The sequence below is a fragment of the Boleophthalmus pectinirostris genome, unplaced genomic scaffold (genome assembly GCF_026225935.1).
Source record: "Boleophthalmus pectinirostris isolate CB_2022bp ecotype Guang Dong unplaced genomic scaffold, ASM2622593v1 HiC_scaffold_7, whole genome shotgun sequence".
Taxonomy (NCBI): domain Eukaryota; kingdom Metazoa; phylum Chordata; class Actinopteri; order Gobiiformes; family Gobiidae; genus Boleophthalmus; species Boleophthalmus pectinirostris.
Genome location: NW_026571473.1, coordinates 14,114,333 through 14,139,673, shown reverse-complemented (window position 1 = coordinate 14,139,673; position 25,341 = coordinate 14,114,333). Strand labels below are relative to the sequence as shown.

At 40.9% G+C, this 25,341-nt stretch overlaps 1 protein-coding gene across 1 annotated transcript in view; it reads right to left on the bottom strand.

Moving 5' to 3' along the window:
- The window catches only part of ptprsa (protein tyrosine phosphatase receptor type Sa), a 250,934-nt gene that overhangs the window by 156,222 nt on the left and 69,371 nt on the right, over positions 1–25,341 (bottom strand). The window lies entirely within an intron of this gene.

Sequence of the window (25,341 nt, the reverse complement as noted above, 5' to 3'; positions counted from 1 at the left end):
ATATTTTATCCGAAGTGCCTTTCATTTAGACGGTGAACGGTAAAAACGCAAAAATCTAAAACCACCCTCCAGAGTGGACAAGCTGAACTCTGCTCAGATCTGCTCACGTTGCATACACGTTTACGCCACATACATACAATACACAGAAACCTGGCATGCATACCCAATCGAATTCCACACACTTTTGCATCACCGTATGGACGCAAATTTTCTCCCGCAAACGCTCATCTAAACAGAATAAAAAGTGAAGACGCGGCACCACTTTTGCATCTTCTGTTCAGGCCGTCATCATATAAACATAACCCTAATTCCCATAACAAAGTATACTTAGTTATCTCTTTCTTTGGCAAGTCTGTATGAATGGGTTTTGTAATTGGTGAGGATGGAGGGGCCACAAAATGGCAGCCAAGTATCTATCACCATATGTGGCTATGAAGTGACTGAATAATGTAGCAAACTGTGAAGCACTTTGGAAATGATTGTTATTACTATTAAATGGGAGAGGTTAGTGAAGCAAAAACTAGCAAGATGTAATTGGAGATATAAAGCAGTGAGGTTGAGCTAAGTAATAAGGCCACCAAGATGCACCATTATTTCATGCACACATTGATACAACAATGAATACAAATATACAGCGCTACAAATTAAATGTCATGATTTAAATACTGAAAAACATAACCATACCACACGGAGACTGCATGCATAATGTGTGTGGAGACAACTGGAGAAACAGCAGTGGTTTAGCGGAGATGGCAACCTCCTCTGTGCTGTTTGCAAGCCCTAATGCTAGTACTGTTTTTGCTCAATATAGAAGACGGCAAAGAACAGAGCTGAATACCAATCACTCAACGCTGGAATATTTCAAGGTCCTTCTCTGGGTGGAAAACCTCTGACCCTTTGTGAAAATGACTGACCTTATTATTCATAAGTCATGGCTTGTTTTAAACCCTATTTGTATTATGACCCTATAACTCCTTTTGTACGTTAATCTTAACATTGCAGACATTGCTGCGAGAGGTTAAGAGGCAATTGTCACATTGTATTTTAAAAAACGGAATGCAAATTTGAATCAGATTTCATGCACTTCATTTTTAGGAGGTCAGCTGCCAAGTCTCTGACTAAGCATTCTTCAAGCGCCCAACTCAAACTGTAAACCACAGGGGTCAGAGTGATCTAACCATGGCTGCACACGTGGCTGACCCTATTCAAATTCCATCTCATTAACAAAAGCAAAACCTTGGACCACCTCCTAGAAGCATCTGCAAGCTCTTTCTGCAAACATATACACCAAATGATATGCACGCAAAGGAAGGGGGGCTCTGTAAGCTGTCAAAATAATATATGCATAATAACCACCCTTCACAGCAAGTCATCTTAGGTTACATAATTCACAACAGGCACAAATTTTGTCACTAAATTCTACATAAAGGAGAGAAGGAGAAAATTGTGTGTGAAATTCCTACTTTGAAGTGAGTGACGCACATGGAAAAAGGAAAACTAGCCGACTTCAAAGAACAGACCAGGTTCCTAAAGGTTCCTTCTGGCTGCTTTTTTGACACAACATGTTCGACAAGACTTGTGAAAACCTTGAGGTTGATTGTAGCAGCACAAAGGAAAATTTGGTAAAATTGTTACGCTTACGCTTTCTTTCAAACAAGTTTAATTCAATGCTCATTCAAAAACCAATACACCATCTCACATCGCCCTTCGAGGTTATTTTCTTAGCAGTGACTCTAAGCAGCCCTTTAGAGCAAATGCCATCCCCCTGCAAGTCTGTAAAAGGCTCCAGTCAAACACAGCCTCTGTGAGTTACAATGGAGGGCCTCACTTCATTATTAACTGCAAAGGTTCACAGGCCCTGGAACCAACCATTACCTCTATATGAGAAGGTTGCTCATGTGGTTCCCTCGACATTGTAAACTGATAAATAAAACCATTAACCTCAAAAACAATACAGTAGAAGATGTACTAGTATTTACCTTGTTGACATTTCAATTGATAGATAAAAGGTGTGCATGAATTGTAACAGAATCCTAAATGAAATATTATCATACTAACACTTAAATAGTTAAGATACTAAGTTAGTATCTTCATATTTCATTTAGGAAGTACCTCTAAAATCTACTGTTTCTGAAAGTGCACACTTTACTATGGCTACGTCCACACAACAATGCTCCTGGATTTTTATTTTTTTTTGTGGGTTGAAAAAATTCGTGTCCACACACGTGTCAGATCAATAAATATTCACGTCCAGACGACAACAGAGCACTGAGTGAAAACGATATAATACATATACCATACCTGTATGTGGCGCTGTTAACAATGATAATAATATTTAATAATACATATCTCTTCACAGTTTTTTAAAAACATTAAGGTAATTTAGCTTATTTTAGATGTATACCAGGAATATAGCCGTTCTGTTTGTTAAACATAAGTTTTCATTTATAGCCATAAGACTTGGATGAGAATTCCAACAGTTTATTTACCCGTGTGTAATCTTTGTTATTGATCCGTGTGCATAATCTATGTGTTGTGTGTTTTTAGGATTAATGTTTGCAGTGTATCTCGGTTGCTGGGTGACGGGAGCAGCTCCGTAGGCTACACCTGTCCAACAATGATTTTGAGGTCCACGGAGACTAGTTCGAGGGCTGCGATGGGGTTGCGACTTCATTGTTTTCCAAAAGCTGCCGTTTGCTTGTCCACATGACAACGCAATGCCGGCATTCTCAGATTTCTCCACTCTGAACCCGTTCTCAAAAAACACAATTTTCTCCCACCCAAAACACCAACTCCGTGTGGACAAAATGCCAAAACAAATAAAAACTTCAACGTTTTGACCAAAAAGCGTTGTCGTGTGGACACCACCTATGAGTGGTTGAATCCACTGGTCACTTAATCAGTGCCTGTGTTGCACACTGACCAATAAGATGAGTTGGTGGGGGAAAGGGGCAGTGAAATGGGGGGGTGTTTGTTTACTTAGCTGTGTTAAACAGAGAACCGCTGAATCACAATATAAGCTATTGCTATCCCTAAACCAGTCTATCATCCCAGGAATCAGATAACAATATTGTTTGTCTTTGATTTTATCGCAATCTTGACAGCACGATCTAGTTGCTTCTAATAAGTTTACTGTATTGCATTTAACACCATTACACATTTACACGATTCAGTCTCTACAGGCGATGCAACTTCTTTAATGCAAATTTTAACTGAAACCAATGAAGCCGTGTACCTAGTTACTCCTAACAAGGTCACCAAACAGACAGAAAACTGGTGCTGCTGGCTAAAAGATTGGGTTACAGTCTGGCAAATCAGCAACATCTCTTCTGGCTCCTAGCTGCGTTCCAAGTCCTGGCACAGGTTTGTACTGTGGCAGTTGGCAAGCGAGGTAACGGCCATCTTAGAATGTGAAGCACCCCTATGCGCTGAAAAGACAGTTTGGCTGTGGTTGAAAAAGCCACAAAACCCCAATCTGCTCCTTCCTGCTTTTGCCCTTATGGTACATCCCTGGAGGGCGCTGGTTCAAATTCATTAGTGCTCCTTTATCTCCATGAAAAAGGGGGACTCTCAGTGCTCCATCTACCTCCTGTTTCCAATCTCCTTCCTGTCTGCTCCCCCTACCACTTCCAACTCCGGCCCCCTTCGCCTTTATTGTCTCACTCTGTTCTTGTATTTGCCTCCACAGAAGACAAGGCAAAGTGGAGGCTAAAGCAAGAGTCACTTTTTATACTCAGACATGACTTAGTCTCCCCTTCTGTTCTCATGTTTAACCCCTTATCTACCCTGGTGAGAGTACATATTGGGTGCTGCAGCAGGACAAATGTCACAGACTGTGCCTTGAGGGGGCGGGCAGATGGATCCAGCAGACACTTCATTTAACCCTGGGTAAAAGACAGACTCCGAGCTAAACCCAGACCTTTCTCACCTCCCATTAACTTGTGAGACTTGTCATTACATGCATTAGGGACATGGCTGTAACAGAAATAAATGTCATCAGATGGTGTCTTTTGCTGAAGGACATAGCGTATTGTAGGGTTACTATGTAATTATTTCAAAATATCACCATATGTTGAACTTTATCTATTCCCATGCATCTTATCTGCAGCATTGTCATTGATGCATACTATATGATATTTCTTATCTCTCAACACAGATCCCTCTTGGTGGCTTTAGGCTGTAGTGTAATCAAAGACACACTGACTTCCCACTGTGTCAACACAATCTCCTGCTGCATTGACACCAAATAGACTGATACAGATAACATGACTATTTAGTTTCTTTAGAGCAACCACTTAGTCCCACTGCACTTAGCTATTCTCGTTTATGTTTATGAGTATGGACACTTTCCATTCTAATTATTATTTCCATGTATCGTGGAGTGCTATATAAACTACAGTCAAACGGTTGCTGAATTTGTATTATGCACAAAGAGAATAAGAACTCGCTATTCATTATTGGATGTTTGGGTACAATTTAGGCATATTACACAAAGCTAAAATATGTGGCAACCTAACTCCAGCGAGCTTCTAATCCTTAAACAAAAGCAGGACAGCAGAGAAAGGGCACCCTCCGCCCTCTGCTAATGTTAATCTGCCCAAACATGGCTCCTATCGCTGATTGCCATGTTGTCATTCTGCCCCCAGCCTCCACTGCCTTTTAATCAGGATTATCTTCGCTGACACCAAGACTTTAAAGTTAATTAGGGGTCTAGCCAGCCACTGCAGGTGCCAGACCTATTTCGGAAAGCACGGATTACTTTCAAATTTTGTTGGAAAATATACTCATGATGTAGACTGCTAGCAACACACACATATTTTAGGAACAAGGACCATGGGAACCTTCATTTTAGTTTGGGTAAAGCTGATTGGTTGATTTCAGCTTGGTTAATTCAAGTTATTGTTATAGCAAAAAAAAAAAAAAAAAAAAAACAACTTGAGAAACTTTTATTTACTGTCTGGGACACCAGCTCAGGGTGTATACCGCAAATCTGAGAGGCAAAACTCAATGCATTTTGCCCCTGGTTCCTTATTTTCTTTCTTTTTGAATGGTGCTATATTTCTGTACGAGCAAGCAAGTGTACACTAGGATGAGGAAGCCTGCTGTTTTAAAAAGGTATTCTAGCCTCTAAAGCCATAATTACTGCACAAAAGCTTTATGGTACAGCTTCCTGTATAACTACATTCATAAACTGACAACCATAAAATATATGAGTCATGAGAAGTGCCACAAAGGTTCATAGTCAAGGTCCAAGCATGTGCATATATACAGTATATTGTATGTAGATGATCTGCTTAGGTGATTTCATAAAGAAAAATCATATAAAAACTGGACCTGAATCTATTCTTAAGTTACTCCACAACAGTGACAGCTCTGGTATTGTTTGATTTGTGGACTTCAATGGATCAATGCAGCTGTCAATCACTGGTTGTAAAAATAAAACCCTGCTGAATCCTTGTGAAAATCAATAAGTCATTGCTGAAACGGAAATGGAGTTGTTCCCCCATGAAGACCTTGTAAAGCGTCCATAGTTTGACAACCATCTTGGGAAAACTTGCACATTAAAATGTGAGACCCAACTCCAGTCTACTGGGCTATATATGCAAATGTTTCAACCTATGGCTTTCTAGGGACACAAAGGCAGCCATTTTGTTCGGTTAAGTGGCCCCTATAGTAAAGTACTCCTATATCTCCTGGGTGAAGCGCGTGATGCATAGGGATGAACAATCAGGCTGACAGGCAGGTAGTTACAGCTTCTTAACCAGAACAGCCCCCTCTTCAGCCCCTTCCCTGTCCTCTTCCAATGTCTTTCCCTTGTATCCCTCCCAACAATAGCTCACAGTAAGTTTATTCTGTTTTATCTCAGTCACTACTTCTCAGAGGCCCACGTTTTTCAGAATGCACTGCACACAATCATTTCTACCCATCAATTATCTGTCTACCTCTCCTTAGCTACCTACTTCCTATTCTCTCCACTCGATGACAACAGCTCCCGTGGTCGTGCCTTCTCCCCCGCTGGTGGTCTTGTATACACACGTTTCTTTGTAGCTGCCACCTAAAGCTTCCCTCGGGCTGCTCAAGAGTCACCCGCCTCCCTCCCCACACCCTGCCTCCTACGACCAGATGTCCCCCAAAAGTTTGGGTGAGCCAGTAACAAAAGCAAAGGGGGGACTGGGTGAAGGGGGGTGCAGGGATTATTTGAATAGGCCCACTGGCCCAGCCGTCCTGCCGAGAGGCTTTCTCCACTCTTCGCCCAATAAGCACCATGGGATTAACAGCTTTTAACACACAGATAGAGGATAATAACACACCTCTACCTCTATTCACTGTTTTTCTTTTTTTCTAAAAATGCAACTGGCCTGTTATGAATCAGGCTATGTTTTGTGACTGCTGAAAGGTCAGTGACCTGTTACAAAATCCAATGTGAATAATGCCCATCATAAGCAGTGCTGCTTACATATAAAGGAGAAGTAGCACACACAGTCAAGAAAAAGTGGGTTTTTCTCATTGACCCAAAAACTGCAGAAGCTAATAGTTGTTTGATATGACCACTTTGAAAAGTTAAGATGCAGCATGTTATTTTTCCATTAAGTCTTGATACAGTGAGACACTATGCATTGTTTTGTGATAACCAGTGGCTAATGCTAATTTCATAGAACATTACATGTTTTTTTATTTAATACAAACAAATTGAGTTTACGGCACTTAAATTACACAGAGAAGGACATGAGACAAAAGATTTCTTCCTCAAACTGGACAAAAACTGTGTTACATAATAAAGTGTAATCATCTAGATATATGGACAGTCCTGCCTTGTGATACATCCTCCAAATGGACAAAAGTTCTAGAGATAAGACACAAGACCCTCCAAAGGTCACCTGTTCTGCACTTCATCTTTGCAATAGACTCCTACTTCTCTTACCCAGCTGAATTCTTGTCAACTATAAGAAATGTTCTTGGAATCCACTTGCTCACATCACACAGATGGCTCAACAGGCTGCTGTGAACCATCGACCAGCCTGCATGCACCGCGTTTAAATGAGCCGCAACCTGTTCGGACCCTTCAGGCAGAAGAATGGGATTTTAACCCCCACCCACCAGTCCTACTGCACCGCGAGCCCGAAACCACACCAGGGTCAAATTGCCAGGGCAAAGGGGGCGAGCCTTCCTGCCAGACCTAGTTTACAAAAAGGGAGGGAGCAGACGCCTCGAGGGGGACCACTGCGCATCAATCTTCAGGACGCCAGCTGGTGATGAGCCGCACATAGACACACTGCTAACAAACAGTGAGCACCCAAAGGAGACGCAGGCAGGGAGCCAGAAAAAAAACACCCACTTAATAAGGCTGCAAAATATATCGCAAACAAATGGAAATCTCAGCTTCAATATTCGCAATTAGCAAATCGCAAAGACTGCAATTACTTACCTTCATATAATTTCCTACACAAACAACAATATTACATCTAAACATGCCAAAAGCTGCTAACCCCGTAGTTTAGACCTCTACACATATGTTGTGAAATGCATGTGATTCTCGTATTAGTTACCTGTTCATATTTCTGTCTTCTCAAATGTAAATGCTCTTGGATATGTTTAAAATGTGAACAGAATCTTATCCCAAATCTAATCACAAAGCTTGTTAGAAAAATATTTCCCCAAAATTATTCAGCCTTGCCACTAAATGTTCATTCCAGAGATGTTGTTAAATCTATATCACCATAAAACTCAATGTCTAGTTTATTCCTGTCCGTGTAGAAACAGCTCCAGGCCAAAGAAAACTGAATGGGAATGTGTTAATATCTGTACAGTGTCTGAAGCAATTACTCAAGTGTGTAATTTCTTGAGGGAGTGAATGTGGGAGTAGCAAGCGTCAACACACTGTCCCAGGCTCCTGCGCAGCGTCAAAAGCAGATTACTGTCACTTCATCAAAAGGAGCTGGAGCGGATCATTCCAGTAAGAAGCGTGAGGTGCCAGGGGAGTGGGCACAGGAGGCTGGGGAGGTGGCACCGGGTCAGAGAATTCCCAAAGGCTTCTGCAAGCACTCAGGCAGGGATTACGATGTTTGGTGGGGCTTTACTGAATTTCGCAGACAAAAAAGTTATGTCCAACTCAAAACTGAAGACTTCCTAGTACATCCATTTTTTATTTTCTTTTAAGATTTTGTTACTGCTCAGTAAACAACTATCTCAAATTAACCACCCATCAACCGCCCATCCTAATCATAGCTTTCAATAATAACAGGAGGTGCGTAAGATAATGAAGTAAACATAAAAAGATAGGGGCGTAACGATATCCAAGTCTCACAACACGATATCGTCACAGTATGAACCTCACGGTACTTTGTGGAGGCTAACAAAACTGTGAATATTCTACTTTTTCCTCTTAAAATGCCTTTTTTAACAAGACTTAATCCAAAGAACTAAGACTTAAAAGTGTTTTTTCTGTTATTTCTTCTTGTAGTCTACACTGAAATGAAGCAAAGGATCATGGTCCATGTAGTTCCTTCTATCTTTTTTTAACTATTGCTGCACCATAACTCTAAGAGGCTTGTAATTCAATATATTGTGATGGTCCAGGGGTATTATTGGATATTATTGTGAGAACTTTGATGATACGATATCGATATATTTCGGTTATTGTTACAGCCCTGTAAAAAGACAATAATTAAATAAAATACATTCGAGATTTGACCATGTTTAAAGGTGCACTGCATGCACCATCTAGCATTTATTCATTGCAGGTGTTTTTATTGCTCTAAAATACAGTAATTACTTCTGTGAATAGATTTGAATTGTAATATATGTAGTAACATTTCCATGGAGACAAGCAAGTGATGGTCCTGGGTTTAGAAAAAGTTCCCATTAAACAAACACAATCGTTGTCAATTAGAATGTATTCCACTTAACTTACTATTACCAAAAATACATTACAGTACATAATAAGGCAGTAAAACATGCAAGATTGACAGCTAGTGTAGAATGACTTCCAGGGCATCTCAATATCTGAAGTGGGGAAAGTACTCTTGAAAGTGTTGACACAAAACAAACAAATTAAGTAGGCACATAAGCAAAGAGCAAGCAAACCCCAGACAGGGCCAACAGTCAGTGGGAGCACCATACTTCATTCAAGCCAGCCTCCAATCAATGCCTCAGAGTTCACATACCTTATCCCAGCTTTGTCTTATCTACCTACCACTGCTCTGGTCTCATCATATACCCAGGAACAGCTGCTTGTTTTGGAGCACTGACCTTTTTTGGAGTTCTGGGAGTTGTAGAGTAAATACAATTTTTTTAGACTGCTCCAAAGGGGTCATGCTCTCACTGCTTGCTTCCAATGAGGTTCACTAAGGACATAGGCAGTAATATTGGAGCTCATGCCAACCAACGCAAGTGAGTGGTCAATATTTCCTCTGCCAGTCCGCCTGATCATGTTTCTCCCCTATGGCCAAATATTGAATATATTAGTCACAACAGTGAAAATGACACACATACAAGCTACTGAAAAATGCAATTGTTATAATGTTTGAATTTGTTCTGTCTTCAAAAACCTGCTTTTACTCCAAGCTTGGCAATTTTACTCTTAAGTACCTCCCCTGATGATAATAAGCATTTCCCCCAGACTCGAAAGCACTAGTCTGGATCCAGCTGCTACCACTAAATTGAGTACACGGTGAGCATTCCTGGCTTGAATACAAAGTTTGTTTTTGGCCTTGGATAATAGTTTCTAGTCAGAAAAGAGGGAGCAGTGTAAAAAATTGTGGCAACTACAATAGTGTGGATTTGTTATAAACATACAGATATCATTTCATACCAAACTATCATAACAACAAGTGTTATAGAAGCTGCTTGTTCATGTCAGTTGCATATGGGTGGGGCCTACTATTAGCCTGCTTCATCAGCCGGTTTCATTTCAGGGAAACCGTCTGACCTTGCAGCATTAGGATTCGTTCGCTTGACAGTAGGCGGGTAGTTTTTTTATTTAACCAACCCCTGCTATTTGGTCATGACGTATGTAATGTGCCAAATCCTGTAGGAAGATGGTCAATAATGTCATTCCCCTTGATAAAATTCACCAAACATTTCTCTTTAAATCCTCAATCTCGAGAATTGTTGCCAACACAGAATGTATGACTTTGTCTACATCCATCTCGACCGCTTTGTTTACTGTTGTGCTCTATGACAAAAAGGGACCCAGACAGGCGCTTCACAGTTCTTCGCTGATTGGCCGGTGCGGGGTCTACAACTTCCGGGGTTCTTGCAAACCATCTAGTGTATTTCACGTCCTGACCTAGTCGCTGGAGAGAAATTAAATTGAGTGGAGGCACCAGGTGGCACCAGCTTGGCAAGCCTACTATAGGAATGGCCTATAATGGTTAACTGCAAAACACAAGCTGATACTAAGAACTATCTGACATATAACCCATTTACTCACTAGTTAGGGCAGTTAGGGTAGTTAGGGCTATAGTCCATTAATCAGTTGACAATGTCTATATGAGTCGACTTCATCATTTTTTCAGATTACGAGGATTTATATGGGACAACACCAGAAAGGAGTTTGTGAGAGAATAAATTAAATGAACACTTGGTATTATTGCTGGTATTTATATGTGAAGAGGTAGATTAAACTCATGATTCACAAATTTAATTTGTTTTGATATTACATAATTTTCTAGTACTTTTTCTGCATAAATATAGTTGTTTTTGGATGAACTTCTGTGCAGCTGTAGTCTTGTGAGTGCAGTTTGGGTCAGATACACAGAAATACGTAATAGTTTTGAGAGCTTTTGCCACAAACCCTTTTATACTCGAGTAGTTAATCTTTAGTCAACTGAGAATTTCTTTAGTCAACTACAACCCTAATGGGACTATCCACTACAATATGAGGAAAAACAGCATTCAGAAACATTGAGGCATAACTGGATATATATTATCAACTGAGCCTTATTCCACTTTATTGAAACTTTACCTGTTTACCTAGCTCTGTGCTACTGATACAAATATGAGTAAAAATCACCTAATCCACTAATGAAAGAAGGAAGGAGGGGGACACTTTATAAGACACAGTGCCTCCTGTTTTCGCAGCCAGACTAATTGCACCTTGTGTGTCTGGAGGAGCACTGATTTACCACTTGGAGCAAATTAAAATGAATAAACACAATTAGCTGAGAGTGCAACAGTAGCTCTGCAGCTCACATTCCTCCCTTTTTCACTGCCATGACAGTCACTTCTGAGCAGCTGTTATTAACTGTGTGCTCATGTCAAGTGCAATACGACTAATTGCACAACTCTCAATGCTACTAAAATGCTCCTAATTTGAAACTGAACAGGGCACCCAGTGGTTAAAATAGAGGGAACGGTAAACTGTTTGAATAGAAACTGAAATTGAGCTCCCTGGAAAAGTCTAACAGGTGTGAAAGATTCTGTTAAGTGGGCTGTAATAAATTTTGCGTTATATATTATATTTAAAAACTGTTGGTTGTTTTTTGTTTTGTTTGTAGGAGTAATATAAAAAGAACTTGGTTGATTTTCACATTGTAAATACACTACCAGTCAAAGGCTTACCATCTCTCTTTCAAATCCAATGTCTTTTTTATGTTTACTACTTTCTACATTTTAAATGCATACATAAGACATGGAACTTATGAAGTAAGATGTATGGAATTATTTAGTAAAGAAAAAAGTTAAGTAAAAAGGTTAAATAATTACATACATCTAACTTTATATATTTGATGCCTTCTCTTTGTATATCAAATGTAGAAAGTAGTAAACAGACTCCCAGACTTCCTTCACCCCAGACACTTCCAGCTCCTCCAGGGGTACCCTAAGGCATTCCCAGGCCAACCGAGAGTCATAGTCCCTCCAGTGTGTCCTGGGACTTCCCTGGGGCCTCTTGCCTGGAACACCTCCCAAGGGAGGCATCCAGGAGGCATCTGGAACAGATGCCTGAGCCACCTCAGCTGGCTCCTCTCGACGTGAAGGAGCAGCAGCTCTACTTCGAGCTCCTCCTGTGTGACTGAGCTCCTCACTCTATCTCTAAGGGAGCGCCAGCCACCCTGTGGAGGAAACTCATTTCGACTGCTTGTATCTGCGATCTTGCTCTTTCGTTCATTACCCAAAGGTCATGACCACAGGTGAGATAGGAAGGTAGACTGATCGGTAAATCAAGAGCTTTGCCTTCCGGCTCAGCTGCCGCTTCATCTCAACGGACCAATACAGCGACCGCATGACTGCCGACACAGTAGTAAGTAGTAAACATTGAACAAAAACACTGAATGAGAGAAGGAGAGCCGACGTGTGACTGGTAGTGTATATTCACCAATAAGAACAGCAAGGGATGGTTTTATGTGATTTCATGGCTCATTTATGTTTGAAAATGGTGGTCTATTGTTAGCTGGCACCATAATGTGTATATTTTTATGTCTAGTAGCTGTAAACTAGTAATTGCAGTGGAAATTCATACCAAACCCCTTTGTTGGGGACCAAGTGAAATGGAACAAAAAATACATCATATCCAGGGTGCAATTCAATTAGCTTCTCTCCGAGTGTGGAGAGTGGTGCTCCAGGGAGAACTCTAAAGTTTGGTCAAATAAAAGAAGTTTTCAAGGGTATAATGTTCCCAGTGCCCCCTTCCTCTTCAGTTATTCATTACTTCCGTTTACAAGCTCGCCACTCACAAATGCATCGATCTGCCATTTTCCACAGACAAAATAATTTGATCAAATAGAGTCGCACCTTGACTGTCGCCGTGGAGACAGATGCTGGTCACGCTTGGCCTGTTGTGCCTGCCAGCTTATCCTTGGCATTTTCATTGCCTTTTGTCTTTTCCTGCCCACTTAGTTGACAGTGATCAGGGGTGATAAATTGTTCAATTAAAGCCACATTAAGAATCCAGAACAGACTTGATGCGCCGCCTCCTGGTGTACGGGCTGTCCAATTACTCTGAAGGACAAGACTTGTACGGGCTCCTGACAGTCAACATGTGACTCCTATCATAAGACAAATGGCTTTATTTATTCAAGACAGCAGTGGGATTGATACAGAAAACCAAGATAGATGAGATTTAATTAAGAAAATGTAAATTTCTATTAACAGGGCAAATTTGCATTGTAAAGGTACTGAGCCGATTTAGACACTCCTGTTGGATATAATGCCTGATCCCTGTGAACCCTCTCACTTCCTATCTCATTTTGAACGTCTAACTTCACATTATTAAGGGAAAGAACTGTGTTTATTCCAGCCGTAAATGAATCATATTAGTCCACTGATCTTTTTTTGGCTAGCAGTTCCTTGGATCTTGTGGAGGAGGGTCAGGGAGAGGCAGGGGGTAGCAATAAAACGGAGCAATAAAGTTAAGAATCTCATCAGTTGAGTTTGTATGAAGCTATTCTGCTTGCAACAAAAAATAACGTAGCCTAAAGACATATTTAAATCTCACTCACCTCCCTCAATCACCGTGCGTAAAATGTAAGATCAGTATAGCCTATAGGTGTACAAAAGAAGAAATATGACAAAGTAAAGCTCATTATGTAGAATAATTGTTCATAGTTTGAATCAGTCGAGAACTATCTGAGCTACTTTGAGGTAGCCTGTAGCGCTCACAAGCCTCAAAACCAATTCGCGTATTCAACATAGGAGGTCGTGCCATCGTAAAAGTTTTCAATCACGCCGTTGTTATTGTCTCAAACTTCATTTATTTGTATGGTATTCCTAGGCTACTACTCACTCACTAAAAGTTTGCTGTCAGAACCACAGATTAAAACTTCAGAGTAAATAGCCTCCGTGTTTTTACTTTTCCCGGTGCCATCTTCTTACACGAAGACCTCCCGTCAATAAAGCGGTCCAGATTTACGCAAAACTCCCAGCACATTAACAAAGCCAGAAGAAAGGAAAAACTGAGGGATTCTTGTTACATGGTACATAAATCAAGGGTCTAGAAGTGAAGAATGAAAAACTTACCCACTCGATGCGTAAAAGTCTTTGAAAGAACCCCCTGTTTGTTTTCAGGGGTTCACTTTTTAAACCCCGTCCTCGAAGTTAACGCCGTGTATTCCGATTGAAAAAAGCAGTTCCTTCATCCCAACATGTACAAAAAGCAATATTCCACTTTCTTCGCCGGCATAGCAGTCAGTTGTTAGAAGAAAAAAGGCACGTAAAACTCATAATATTCCCGGTGTGCGTTTGTATTCCTTTCCCCAGATCATACAAGCTCCACGCCAAGAAGCTCCGTAGTGAAAGAAAAATCAAATACGCGTAATAATCCGTGCGCGATACCGGGACGCACGGGGTTCCGAACGTACACCTCTTTATTGGTGCCTCGTTATCTTCGCGTCCCAGGTTTAGATTCCTTTCTTCCCAAATGCACCTCGTACCGACTGGGGGTGGGGAGGCACACAGGCAGATGCCCCCCTCCTCCTCTCTTCCCTCCACACTGCTCCAGAGCAGGGAAAAAAATACGAGACCCGCGCTGCGTTCAGGAACCTCCAGTGAAAATAAATACCGAAGACCTTTTGCTTTATAATGCAGTTATACTGACGGGTATAATTCTAACATCTATGTGACAATGCAAAACGCATGTGCGGACTGGCACATGGACAATTTGGTTACACATTTTAACCAATGAAGAAAAGAAAAGCCGGATTGGTTGGAAATACTCAACAAGGTTGTGTCACTTCACTTGCAATAGAAGTAAATCACAAATCACAAATGGTAACGCTTCAATACTATTGAAACATAAAATCGGACTCCTTTTTGTTACTACGTCTCTATGTACCTGTGACTGAAATTAATAGGCCTACTACTAGGCTACTACAACTAGTCTACTGTTTGCACCCCATGTTCATTGTGGAATTGCAATTTATTTCATTTATTTCTAACATCACTCCTCACAGATCAAATTCTGCACACACATATTTTTAATTTTTTGTTTGTTATACAATTACGCCTCATTAACACCTGTCTATCTTTTTTGCTACTTATTTAGATTTTTTTTTTATTACTATTCATATTTTTTTGCTCTTTGTTATTATAAGATATTGTGATGTGTGAGCCACTGTGTCCAAGTAATTTCCCTTGTGGATTAATAAAGTTTGTCTAAGTCTAACCCTTTTTTGAAGCTGTCCAATAACGTTCTGGAGCAGAAGTCACGGGTGTGATTGGCTGGTGAAGTTTGAATGTGAGAAGTGACAGCTGGTGTCCAGCATTGAGGAGGGACACACAGTGGAGACACATCAATCAAGTGACCCCCACTCTGTTGTTTGCCTGGAGCGCGCTGCTAACAAAGGGGTTACAAAGTCCCCTTTTCAAGTGTTGGGCTCTTTGCAAAGTTTAGAGGAAAAAAAACTCAAAGTTAAAGGCTGATTCTGAAACAGTGTAACTAGCCCTGAAGAAGATAAAAGTAGGTGTAATTCCTAACTATGCAATGGCTTGGCTTCTAAGAGAACTGACACAGTGCTCTGGTAATATGGGATAAAAGTATCCGTGTTGGATAACCTTGTGTTGTTTTGGAATATTTATGTGACCCTCTCTAACTCAAACAGTTCTCCAGATGGGATTTGTGGAGATTAATGCGTCACTGGAATCATCTGCCTGGCAGGTCATCAGGACAATTCATACAAACCCAGAGAATTCCCCAGTCATTACTTGCATGTAAAAACAAACCAAAAACAGGAAATGAATGAAATGAATAAAAAATAAATAAAACAAGTCTCAAGCATCTTCAGCATAAATATGTATAATATATTTTGCAAAAAGCACTTCTTCTAACAATACAGTAAATTGTTTACTGTCCATGAGACATATGGTAAAAGGAAATGATATGAGTTATTAGCCATGATACGCTGTTCAAATTTAACACCATAAATCACATGAAAGATTTTTAGCTGTCCAATTAAAATAAGTGTATGAATTTATTAAGCATAAACTTTTAAAAGCATGCAGACACTAATGAATGAGGAGCGTCTGGAGTGGCTGTGAGCTGGCAGTGAGCCACCCTGCAGCAGCAGCAGTGCTCCACTGCCCTCTCTCTGCTCTGTGCTTAAAACCCAGTGTGACATGTAGCACGCCGTAAAGAGCTGTGAAAGTGTGTGAGAGGACCAGGGCGCACGGACCATCTAATCAATTTAACCACGGAGTAAAGAACATGTAAAGATTCCTCCCCTGGCTTCTTATTCACACTACAGCTCTTTATTTAATCAGGCTGGTAAATCTTAGCTGCTACCCAGGGCTCACTGCTGTTCCCCTGGTGGCGTGGGCCTAACATGGTAAATTTCACTGGAGGAGGGGAATGCGCTCCGTGGCAGAGGACAGTGCTTGGGAAGGATAAAAAGAGCACTTACGGCCTGACATGTGCAATCCATAACGGAATAATGAGACTCTGCCACAAAGGAGCCCTCCTGTGCTCCGGAGAGCTCCAGAGTGTATACGCACTCTTCCTTTAGCGAGTAGTAAGTGCGCGTAAATGCCATGTAAATTCAGGAAGCGGAAGAAGTGGCGAGCGCACAGGGGCTGAGCGTTTAATCGGGAGGATCTTATTGCAGAATGGTACTACAGCGTGTTCGGTGAGAGCATGCTCCAAGTAGTCTGGTGTTGCTGTTCATTGTACTAGCTGTATATGACATGGAGACATAGCGAGTTTTTTTTTTTGTTTGTTTTTTTCAATGTATAACTGAAACTAAGCATGCACAAATAAAACACTGTATCACGTTTCTGCTGGAGAATGAGTCACCTGAATTTGCCTGGAATGTTCCACAGTATGGCATTAAACCTACTTAGCTTCAACGGGACAAGCAGGTGATGCCACTAAAGCCAAGTTACAGGTCAGATCTGTGAAGAGGCAACCGCACGTAGAATAAGAATCCATGTTTTTCAAGGTAAAGCACATTGTAATTGTGTGTAAAATGTGTTTAAAAGATAGATACGTTTAATGCCATACAGTGGAGCATTACAGGCAGTGCAGTAACATCTCCATGGAGACAAGCAGTTGAAAGACACTTCATAGTGCACTTTTAATACACGCTCTAATATTGGTAAGCACACAGAGGGACTAGAATACCATTTACAACCCTGAAAATCACTGAAAAGATACTATTATGTAAATCTAACGTTTTTATTTAATTAATGTGACATTCTCAAAATAAGTGGGGTGAGGGACGGAGACTTAAATGGCTGTACTAGACAACCAAAGGGGGGTCAGCATACGAAGGACACAGGATCTTTAATTTGGAATACACAAAAACAAATTAAGTATTCCCAATTTTAGTTATGTTTAATTTACCCTTTCAAGATCAAGATGTAAAAATACAAGGCGTGTGGGTTGTAAATAAAGACTGTCACCATTTTCCTTATTGTCTGGCCGCTCCTCTCCATTTCTCCGTGTCACCCGAAGGGGCTGAGACACAATCACGGTGGATAGCAGAGGGCCATCGCTCAGCCTGTCCCTGGAGGCGACAGTCCACTTACTGCCAAACCCGTGCTCAAATGGAAGACGTTTCATCACCTACCAAAAACACAATTAAGGAAAGAGCACCCGCACTCTCTCCAGCCCCGGCGCTAGTTCAGTTATTTCAGAGGGGAGGGAACCATTCAGATATGTACTCACTCACACTTTTTTTTCTCAAATGCACTTTTATCTGCACAGGAATTCCAATGTGTATGGACTTAAGTGTGTTCACAAATGGCAAATAAATTTTCTGACTCTTGAATCGTGAATCCTGAATGTCTGACAGAGGGTTTCGTATTGGTTTAAATGGGACTGTGAAGACTGCCCTATGTAGCTTTGGCTGTTGTCTTTGAGGGGTTGTTTGGATTATATTACATTTGGCTGGTGTTCCTCTCAAGATTATTGCTTCAAAGATGAAATAAATGAAAGATGATATCAGCAGTTAAAATTTTATGTTAGCCCATCTGATGATCTAACCAACCATTAAAGGTGCACTGTGTAACTTTTCTGATGGAGTGCCTGCTGCCTGTTTGTCTCCAGAGAAGTTACTGCATTGCCCGGATAGTTCCACAGTATGGAAAGACAGTTGTTTATCTTGCGTTTATTTAATCCCAGGTGTTTGTGTTGTTAAAAATATCTTGGAAAATGTCGATTGTTTGCATCACTTGCTTGAGTCCACATTTAATGCTATACTGTGGAACATAGCGCAGTGATAACATCTCCATGGAGACAAGGTGATGATGGCGGACAGTAGGGTTGGGCGGTAAAAAGGTATTACAGTATCCTGTGGTATCAAAAAGTAGCAAAGGTATCAGTTTCATTACTGTCATTAAAAAACATCTGCAGTGGACCTAATATAATATTATAATTTATTGATACCTAAATATGTTAGCTCAGCACACATGAATGTGTGGTTGTATTTCCAATTTAATGCTATCACAATTTAAAACTAATATCAATCTATAATGTTTCTTTTAAGTGTTCGGGAAGATGACGTTCGATTAATTTCATTCCGTTGTCATGTGACAGCTAATAAGAGAGACCAAGACAAGATTGCAAGTCCGGCCGCAAGGGAGTTGGTCCCAAAAAAATTACTAGTACTTCTATAATTTAGCAGTATTTTGGCTTCAGGTGCACATTTGTTTACCTTTCAGAGAAACAAAACTTAAAATCACATGGCTCATTTGCATAAACTATAAAGCACTGATAAAAAACAGCTTGCTCCTGGTGCGCTGATGCGATCAGCTTCTGTTGGACTAAAGGACACGACTCAGCGGATTATATGTGTTCTTTCTGCGACAGTGGATGTGCGGCTGACTGTGAGTCTGTGTATCACGTTGGAAATGGTTCATGTGAAACTTTTTCAGAGATTATAAGTCTGCAGGTCATACACATAGACCGTATAGCAGCGCAGCTTCGTTTTGGTAATATGGTAATACCGAATACCCCAGTAAAATCCTGAGAAGGTTTAACGGTATCAAAATGTGGTTACCGCCCAACCCTAGCAGACAGTCCACTAGAAAAGATACATAGTGCTCCTTTAAACCAAATATGTTTTATATGTTTTGATAATTAATTGTATTATATTTGCACATACTGTACGTCACTATCCATTCTGTTGCTTTCAGTCTATAAAGAAATTCAGAGATAGACAAAATATTGCTGGTTTAAGCTGTACGTTTGCTGCTACAAGATGCAAGATATTTTAAGAAGTACCATTTATCATACTTGTTTTATGTTTTAGAGCCGAGGTGACCTGCTTATATTTTACTCATACAAAATAATAAATCGTGAGACGTGAGTGAATAATTCTCATACACACCAAAATAGTAAGCTTTTCTGGACTCCATATATTTGTGTCAGTGAAGAACTACTTGCGTTTCCCCATACTGCTCCAAAACAAGTTAATTTTCTTCCTTGAGGTCTGGTCACGGAGTTTGGGGCATTGTAATGGAAGTTTTCACACTGTACAGGCCTTAGAGCAGCCATACGGGAGCAGAGGCAGACTGGTGGTTATTAGAACGCACCAGTACAGCCTCTTATCTGCCAACACGATACAGATCTACACAGAGCTGAAGAGAGATTATGAATTCATTACCTGGATACACAAGTGAGCAGGCAGATAGACACCAATGTGAGGGCGGAGAAAGGCTTAGACTGGAAGTATGGCACAGACTGAAATGCAGAGAATTACATGAGACTGAATAAATCTGTCAATTCTGCTTAACTTTTTGATATTTTACTGCTCCTGAGATGTTGGGTTTAGGCGCACTGTGTAACTTTATGGTTGGGGAGTCCGTCAGCTGCTTGTTTCTATGGATATGTCATTGCTCTGCCTGGAATGTTCCAGAGTACAACATTAAACAGCTCATCTTTACATTTATTCAAATACAGATGGATTTATAGCTAGAAATACCTGGAAAAAAAGGCATTGTGATTGTTAGTGGGGGTGCCTCTCCACAGATCTGACCTGTAACTTGGTCTGGTTTGGTGTCCATAAAGATAGAAAGGTTTAAACCATACTGTGAAACATTGAAAACAAAGCAATAACATTTCCATGGAGAAAAGCACTTGACAGAACCTCCACCAGAAAAGTTAAACAATGCAGCTTTAATGTGTCAAAGCTAAAATGGTCACTAGCAATGTGCTTCAAATATAATTGTTGAAACACGAAAGTATAATATGCTTAAATGGTATTGTTAGCATCCCCCGTAATAATTCTTGACTTGTTTGTGCCAGACCTTCTACTGGTTGTTCAAAGTCCACTCCTTAGTCATCCACCAAATATTTTTTTAAATAACATTTTAGTTTATTTTTATTAACACCTACAGTCTTTCATCTGAACTCTACCTCTCTCTGTTGCATTTAATTTAAAATATTTGAAGAATGCTTTTAGTTGGAGAGTACTCTTCCGGCAGTTCTTGCCTTTTGGAGATAAGTGCAGGAGTGATGCAAAATAAAACAAAACACATTTTTAAATGGTCTGAAAAATATCTCAAAAAAATATTTTTTATAGCAGTAAGGCTAAAATGATTCTGATTCCAGTGAAGGTGTATGGAATTTAAAAACACAGTGGGGCACTTCCTCTATTACCACATGACATCACAAGGTGGAACAGAGTGTTTTCTGTTTGAGAGGAGAACTTAGCCTGTGTTTGTGTGTTAAACATGTGTGAATGAGGCAGGTATAATTTTGATTAGAAAATAAATTTGTAACATAGATTATAAATAGCGTAATAATGTTTTTAAAGGTGCATTGTGTAACCTTTTTGGTGGGGGGTCCATCAAATGCTTTTCTTCATGGAGATGTTATTCCTTTGTCTGGAATGTTTCACATTATGGTATTAAAACTTTCTATCTTTATGGAGAAGATATCAGTGGAGTCAGATCTGTGCAGAGCCGACCCCACTCACAATCAGTCTGTATTTCCATGTATTTTTGAGATTTAGGCTACGTTTACACTAAAATGAATCACCGTATCACCGTATCAGAAATGATTTGCATCCAGACACGTTGTTTCTGTGTCCGCAATCAAAGCCTTCCCTATCCACACAGTAACGCAAAACCGCCTGAAACGCTAGACACATCACTAGGCTGCCGTCATGTCGTCACATCGTCACATCGTCACATGGGTGGTAAAAACAAGGATGTGCAGCACCGCGTTTGAAGTTGCAGCAGCTAATTTTGAGCCAAGGAAGATGGCAAGCATCTTTTCGTGGACCGACAACGACGTTCAGTCGTTACTGAACGTAACACTGGATTTTAAGACGAGCGTGGCGACTCGTGGTCCAATAAGGACGGCAAGTAGATCTCCTACATCAGCATATCAATGTTTTCAGGCATCCACACAGTGCCGGATAAGATCCATACTCAGATGAATTTGTGGGACCTAGCGGCACCAGATCATTTCTGAGCCATTTTCCATCGGATTAGTGTGAATGAACACTGCATCCACAACAAAAGTTACTTGAATACATACTAGTGTGGAAGGGGCCATAGAAACACCTGAAATTGAGTAAATGTAAGGTAGAGCTGTTTAATGTCATACAGTGGAACATTCCAGGTACAGCAATGACATCTCCATAGAAACAAGGAGGTGACGGACCCCCAATCGAAAAAATTATGTAGTGCCCTTTTAAACAAAAATAAATAAATAAAAAATATGTTGCTTTAACTTTCCATCTCCCTGCACTCCTCTAACCTCCCATGTAATTCCTGGCTCTCCTGCACATGTCCCTTTTCGGGTCAGGCCATTACGCCATGCTTTTGTGGACACTTAGCTGTATATCCTTTCAGGCGTCTCTCTGTGCTCGTGACATGCTTGTGTATGTGCACGTGCATGGGAGAGTCCAAAGGAGGAAGACTATAATAATGAGTGATGCCAGAGGTGCTTTTTGCCTCCCCCTTCTCTCTCCACTGGCTCGCTAATGGCCTCCTCAGTGGGTTGGCTGACCGACTTGCTAGGCTCTTGCGTGGCTGTGTATTCCTTATTTGGTCACGCGGGTGAAGAGCGGGTGAGGAGGGAGGGGATACGGGGTGCAGGTAAGAGTATTGTGCATGGCTCTGTTTACATGTTGGGTCACGGGGTCAGATACAGTGGAGTGCCACAGAGCTACCACAGAATCTACACACAGATAGCAGGAGAGAGCTGAGTTCTTCGGAGCCATCATTGGGGGATTTATCAGGGTAGATCCAGCGTGAAAGTGTGGGATGGACTTTAGTGCAGCCCCAGCAAAGAGATAGCCTCCACAGGTAATTTTCCAAGACACTCTCCCTTTAGCCCTTCTTGCACCAAGGCCCTGGACAGTGCAGGGGAGTCGGTAGAGAGGAAATTAAAGGCAACCATCCTTATAGTTTTGCTTTTGTCCGCTTGAGTGACTGCGCGCTGGCCTGCTCTCCTCGCCTTGCCTTTACTTGTGTTCCCTGGGCAATGTTTATGCTGTGCCCGGGTCCTGGATAGAATAGATTCGCCCACACAGCACTGTGCTCTCAACCAGAACTTAAATAGGTCTGGCAAGTCCGAGCAGCGGTCCCATTCACGCGCACTCCTCTGGATTAAGCCCTTTGGCCTGGGGCAGTGCAGCAATGACTACATTAATAGACCTAAGATAGCAACCCCCCATCACCACTGCTCCACCCGTACATACACACATCATACAGAGCTAGGCCTGTCACCATAACTCATTTTGAAGTATGATATATTACTACAAAAATATCCAGATAAACAATAATGTTGAAACTGTTTAATACTGCTGACACGATAACCTCAAAGCAAGATTATCCCAGTGAATGTTTTTAGTTTTACGTGAACGTTAAAATGTGGCAAAATTATTATTATTAGTTGGTAGTTAATGTTACATAGAGCAGGGGTTCACAACCTCCGGGCCAGGGACCAGTACCAGGCCGTGGGTTGTTTGGTACCGGGCCGTGAACCGCCCTCCTCCCATGCGCTGCGTTGACCGTCTGGAATGTCCCCCTCTCCCATACATCGCGAGGACCGTCCCCACTCCCGTACGTTGTGTGGGCTGTGCCACTAAACAAGAACTAAACCAGGTCTAAACCAGGACTAAATCAGGACTAAACCAGGTCTAAAACAGGATCTAAAATCAGGACTAAAATATGACTACAACAGGGCTAAAACAGGTCTAAAATAGGGTCTAAAAACAGGACTAAAACAGGACTAAACCAGGTCTAAACAGGACTAAACCAGGTGTAAAACAGGTCTAAAACCAGGACTAAAACAGGATTTAGCCAGGACTTAACCATTCTGCTGGACCCACCCCATCAACATCTAATACTACTTTACAACATGACTGATATTTACTATAATATTTTTATGTATAAAACTAAAGAACGATACAACATATGCATTGTTATGAACATGTCCATAAAACCCATCATTATCATCACCATTATAAACTTTGGCACTTTCATTTGTTTTACTAAAAATAAAACATAAAAATGTAATGAATTTCCTAAAGTTGATTGCGTTTTGAGCATCTGGCCATCACTGTTCTACCTGACTAATTTGATCTTTTTGTATCTTTACACTTCACGTGAGACCAGACCCAGGGAGGCAGCAATTTTCAGCCACACTGAATATAAGTATCACAATTAACATCTGCCGGGCCCTTCCCGTTCCAGCTTGTTGAGTCTGTGGAGGTTCAACAGGCTGCTGGGGCTGCTTGGGCTGGTGGGTGAGTGGAGGGGGGGCAGTGTAGAGGGGGGTCCACTTGTGCCACTTCTCCTCTGCTCCACCATTTCAGCAGGTCAGAGCAGCCTCATCACTCCGCCACAATATGACAAATCCAGCTGTTAGGAGCAGCCTGAGCCCCCGGCAGAGAGAGGGCTGAGAGAGGCATACACAGCTGCTCTCATGGCTGATCAGAACAGGCGAGGAGAGGGAGGGCTCGCTACTTACACTCATCAAGCATTACAATGTACCAGTGTTCACTGCATTCAAGGCCAAATCTGTTAGAGGATTACAATCATTTGATTATATTATATACAGCATGTTTATTTCAGTGAGGTTAGGGGTAAGGTTAGCGGCTGATTTTCAAATAAAAGGTGCACTGTGTATGTTTTCTGATGGACAGTCCGATACCTGCTTATCTCCATGGAGGTATTATTGTTTTGCCTTGATTATTCTACAGCGCAGAATCTGGGTAATCACAATAGAGACAAGTTCATGGTCAGATCTATGGAGAAGCAAGCCTGCACAAGCCTGAAAAGTAACCAAGTGAAATGAAGTGAAACCATATCTACAGCACAGAAACTGCATGGTAACAGACTTAATAAGGACATTTTGTAACACTGTTTACCTGATTTACAGTCTTTGTTCTGGGTAAGGACTAATACTATTTATATGAAATAAATCACTGTGTTATGAACTTCATTCTTCATATAAAGAAATATAAAGGCAATAGAATTAGGTGAAATATGAGATTTCTATAGCAGCGACCCAGCTGTGATAAAACAAGCTGAATACATACAGCCACAATTAAAACAGGGGTTGGTTTCAATTAAGAGCGGCTTTGAATATTTACAAGGATTTAGGTCTCTAGAGAGCTCAAAACGCAGCACAAAGCACCAAAATAAAGAATCACTTAGGCACATTCAAAGGACGAGCAGAGACCTTTTCATTTATCCACTGTGCATCGTGCGAAGAGGTAATGAAAAAGAGCGGGGCAGGAGTGCGTTACACCTATGAACGTTTGTACGGTTGTAAATCAACATATGAAACTACTAAAAAGTGTAAATGGCACTAAGATTATACAGATACAATTCTGACACAGTTATTTAAGTTTGGGGCAAATTCAAGCTCTACATGAAGCAGTGGGCACTACAGTACAGCGCTTACAGTCCTATCTCTACATCTTGAGCTCGGGCTGGCAGGATCAACAAGCTGGAGGTTTGCCTATTGCACATGTTTTGGGGTTTGGTTTTGAAAACAGCTTGCATTTGGCAGCAGTACAGGTATGATCTAATAAGTGTACCAAGCTGTGCCTTTTGGATATAAAGTATAAAGTTTATGACATATTAATTGGAAAAAAGCTTTCAAAATTAGAAACCGCTAAATCATTTTGGTATTAGAGTGGCCTAAATATTATATTGATTATGTTGACCAGAGTTTAAAAATACAATCTAACTATTTCATATTCCATTTTACGTATTTTAAAAGGCGATAACTTACTTGATTTAACCCAAAGTAAAATTATGACGATGGGTAAAATGAAAGTCTCGCCCTTTTATGGGAGTAATTTCTAGTACATGTAGGTGCACAGTAGATTGAGTAGATTGAGGGCTGCTCCGGGCAGTATAATGGGGGATCTGGTGCACTGTGAAAAATATTTTTAACACGCCAAGGAGCCATATTGTGTCTAAGAAAATTTGTAGGAGCCTGGA